The sequence below is a fragment of the Bison bison genome, unplaced genomic scaffold (genome assembly GCF_000754665.1).
Source record: "Bison bison bison isolate TAMUID 2011002044 unplaced genomic scaffold, Bison_UMD1.0 scf7180017864302, whole genome shotgun sequence".
NCBI lineage: Eukaryota > Metazoa > Chordata > Mammalia > Artiodactyla > Bovidae > Bison > Bison bison.
In genome coordinates, this window is record NW_011494874.1 from 4,667,578 (window position 1) to 4,672,220 (window position 4,643).

Here is a 4,643-nt window from a genome sequence, read left to right on the forward strand (position 1 = left end):
CCATGGAGTCAGGCAGGACCAGTGTGCGAGGTGAGCCAGTGTGTGGGTACACCATATTGGCATGCCGGCTCTGGTGTGCCCCAGCACCAATGAATCAGTCATACTTTAATGATGAGACACCCCCAGGCCAAGCTCTGAGTTGACTTTCCATTTTATCTCTAAAGGATGGAGGGTGACTGGAGAGGCAGGACCCCGGGTTCTGGGTTCAGAGTGTCTTTCTCTGGTTCTGTTTTCTCCGGCGCAGATAGAGGGGGTTGGACCAGGGCAGGCATCTCACTGGGAAAGCGAGGGCCTGGGGACAGGCCTACAGATCTGGATAAGAAAATAATAAAACTACGCATTTATTCTCACTAACGTCTGACTGAGTGGAGCCCCTCGTCTGGATGGGGATGGTGTGATTTCAGTAGAGGGTTTGCAGCGCCTGTGACTTTGTTGCCAATAGGAGTCCCAGATATTTTCCTTTTCCACTGCTTTTGTTGCAGAAATTTCAAAATGCCATCAACACTCCTTGCTACCCTGAAATTCTGGTGGTTATTAGACCCTCTGGTTGGGCTTATTATTTAATGCGTTAATAAGGAAGCACGTGTACTCTAGATCACAAATCTGCTTTTAATATTTGATAATTTTCAAAATAATGGGTTTCCTTTGTCATCACCCTATTTTATTTTATGTAGGTAGAGCTGTATTCTGAGAGAGGGCGCCAGGCGTCAGTAACCGGTCAGAAGGGTCCACGGCTAAGGTCACTGGGGGCTAGGGCTTTCCAAGGTTTCCTCACCCTCTGATGCCCTGTTAGTCCATGGAGCTAGAACAGTAGTCGCAATGACAAGAATGTGCTTTCAGAATGCTGTGTGCCAGGGCCATTGTTGATTGGAGTACACTTGATTTACAATATCGTGTTAGTTTCAGGGATACAGCACAGTGATAGCCTACAGGAGTGTGTGTGTATGTCTGCACACGTGTGCGTATATATGTGCATAGCTTCAGTGGTTGTGGCTCACGGGCTCAGTAGTTGCAGATCGAGGGCTCTAAAGCACAGGTTCAGTAGTTGTGGCGTAAGGGCTTATTGCCCCGAGGCATGTAGGATTGTCCCAGACCAGGGATTGAACCTGTGTCTCCTGCACTGGCAGGCTGATCCTTTACTACTGAACCACCAGGGAAGCCCTGGACCACAGCTTTTTAGGTGACACTATGTTTTACCTTTGTTTTTAAATGGATCCTTCTATCACAGCGGTTTATTTCCTGTCCCCTCCAAAGAATATACATCGTAAATATATTTCCAAATCCTGAGTCTTCTATATCTTTTTACAAACTATTCTTGTGCATGAATATACTATGTATTATTTATATCTGATTTACAATTGCTTGACCTTTGGGGGATTTCACTGTTTTGCTGTAATTAATAACACCCCATTAAACATCCTTGTAGGTAAATTTTTTTATTTTACCAGTTCCTTAGGATACATTTCTTGAGAGGGTAACCTAACTATTCAGTTTGTTGATATGTATTGCTAAATTCACCTCTGAAAGGCGAGGACCAAATTATACTTTCATTAACAATTTTTTGAGGAACTGATGCTTTTGAATTGTGATGCTGGAGAAGACTCTCGAAAGTCCCTTGGACTATAGGGAGATCAAAGCTGTCAATCCTAAAGGAAATTAACCATGAATATTCATTGGAAAATACCCTGATGCTGGGAAAGATTGAGGGCAGGAGAAGTGGGCGACAGAGGATGAGGTGGTTGGATGGCATCACGGACTCAGTGGACATGAGTTTGAGCAGACCCCAGGAGATAGTGGAGGACAGGGAAGCCTGACGTGCTGCAGTTCATGGGGTCACAAAGAGTCAGACACAACTGAGAGACTGAACAACAATACATTTCACTGCTCACTGGCTACTGCTATAATCATTTTTAAAAAATAGCTTTGCTCAGTTGATAAGAAAAAGGAGAACATTGTTGTTTCACTTTTTTTTTGGTCGATGAGAAGCTGTCTAGCTTTCAATAATCTTGGAATTTGAGTATCTTTTCTTTCTGGGGATTCCTCCCTCACCTCCATGTCCAGTCTGGCTATGGGCATCCCACCTTGCTCTGTGCCCGTCCTGATGGTCCGGCTCCAGCCCATTGGTCAGGCTCAGGTTCCTGGACACTGACCCCGAACACACTGCAGCCACGACTCTCAGGTGGGGACTGGCATTTTGACATCCCTTGTTCTAGCTTCCTGACCCATGGCTGGGCTCCTGTTAACACCAGGCTATTGATGGGCTCAAAGTCACATTTATGTCTGTGTTTCTAGCGGACAAGAGCTCCCTACCTCTCAGGGCCGGCTGTTGCATTTCAGGCCAGTCTGCTCACTGGGAACTTTGAGGCTGTGACATGAAACACACTCCCTGACTGTTTAGGGCTTCCCAGGTGGCTCAGTGATAAAGAATCCACCTCCCAGTGCAGGAGACATGGGTTTGGTCCCTGGGTTGGGAAGATCCCCTGGAGTAGGAAATAGCAACCCGCTCCAGCATTTTTGCCTGTAAAATTCCACGGACAGAGGAGCCTGATGGGCTACAGTCTATGGGCCAGAAAAGAGTAGAACACAACTGAACAAATACACACACACACCTTCCAACTTTTTGTGTTTTCCTAAAAGTAGAGATGGAGCCAAAGAAGTCGGATGCAGAGGATTTCTTTGGAAGGTGAGCCCAGGAAGCAATGGATTCTGGCGAGTGAGGTGAGGAGAGAGGAAAGGCCCATAAAGGGTCACTGCCAAGCTGGCCACCATGTGGGCAGCTGGGTTCCTCCCGCAGGAGCTCTGTGAGGAGACAGTGGACCTGCCTTGGAATTATTCCCCAATCTACGCCAGTTTGGATTCCTGACCCCGGAGGTGGGTGTCACACCCTGTGCTCTGGGCTCCACCTGCTCCAGGCAAAGCTGTCTTTTATGGCTCCAGGGCAGGCACTGAAGGAGAGAAGCAAAGACCCCGTGGGGTGTACACGTGGTGTGAGGTGGGCGGAGGGCTCCGTCAGGGGCTGGGGGTGTGAGTGGGTCAGGGTGTGCTCTGTCTATGTGGCCACCGCTGGGAGAGAGGGTGGGAGAGTCTGAGGGTGGATGGTGGTACCTGTCCCAGACCCACGATGGGGTCTCCCATCCCTTCTTTCTCCCACCAACCTTTAAGGTGGGCTTGAGAACCCCAGGGAGGAGATGTCACAGACAAAGGTGACTGCTGCCTTTCTAGAGTGGAATCCCCATGCAGGGACCATGCCAACCCACTAGGCGGTCTCAAGCCACCACCCCCTTCACCCATGACATCACCTGAAGTGGGACAACAGTCCCTGGGGAGAGGTAAGCTGGGAAACCCTGTATGTTCTATGCCCCTCCCCCTGCCTTGGAGAGTCACAATGAACATTCACACTGTAAAGGCCCTGAGAAGTCCTGCAGGAGAAAGCCACTGGGCTCAAGAATTGACCTGCCAGCCTCATCAACAGGAGATCCCTGGCCTCCTCATGGGGTCTGAGCCCCAGTGATCTGCAAGGGTGCGTATGGGGGAGCCTGGCTGTGCCTCTCCTTGCTGCCCAGGCTTTCACTCTACATGTAGGATGATGGGCTGGGAAGGACTGCAAACTGGTGTCTGATCAGCTGTGCTGATCTCAGAAAAGCAACCCAGGTCATGCTCACTCTCCATCCCTTAATTGGCCTCATGGATGAAGATGGGAAGCCTGCCTGTATCAGATGCTTTGTCTGGAAGCTTCATGAGCTGTCTTCCGGGGTTGGTTGCAATTGTGTTTTCTTCTTTGTGTGTGGCAAGTGCATCATCCTGGGGAGCAACACTCACAGCTGACCCATCACACCCTTCCAGGGTTCTGAGTCATCCATTAGGTCCTCATGGGGCTCTGGCCAGGGGGATTGGTGATTTGCATTTTATAAGGAACCTCACTTTTTTTTCTCTCCAGATCATTTTCCTCCTTTTTTAAATTCCTCCGGTCCAAATGATTGTTTCATAACCTCAAATGCTTAAGTCATAGAAAATCCTGGCATCAGAAAGAACTGGGTTTGAAGCCCTTACATGTTGTGATGGGCAAGTCATTTCCCTTCCCAGGTCTGCCGATGCCAAGTGGGACTAAAATAGCTTCCATTGGAGACTTGTTTGGAACATCGGATAAGATAAGCACATAAAAAGACTTTGTAGATTAAAAAATAAATGTGTGTGTGTGTGTGTGTGTGTGTGTGTGTGTGCGTGTGTGTGCGTGTGTGTGCGCTAGTTGCTCGGTCATGTTCGACTCTTTGCTACCGCATGGACTGTAGCCCGCCAGGCTCCTCTGTCCATTGGATTCTCCAGGCAAGGATACTGGAATGCGTAGCCATTCCCTTCTCCAAGGGATCTTCCTGACCCAGGGTCTCAGCACTGTAGGCCAATTCTTGACTGTCTGAGCCACCAGGGAAGCCCAAAAAATTTTCTCAAGTACCAGTGGGCTGCTTAACTAGCGAGCTCAGTTAATTCGCCCATTGGAACTGCCCATTGGAAAGTGTGTGCTGCTGCTGCTGCTAAGTCGCTTCAGTCGTGTCCGACTCTATGCGACCCCATAGACGGCAGCCCACCAGGCTCCCCTGTCCCTGGGATTCTCCAGGCAAGAATACTGGAGTGGGTTGCCATTTCCT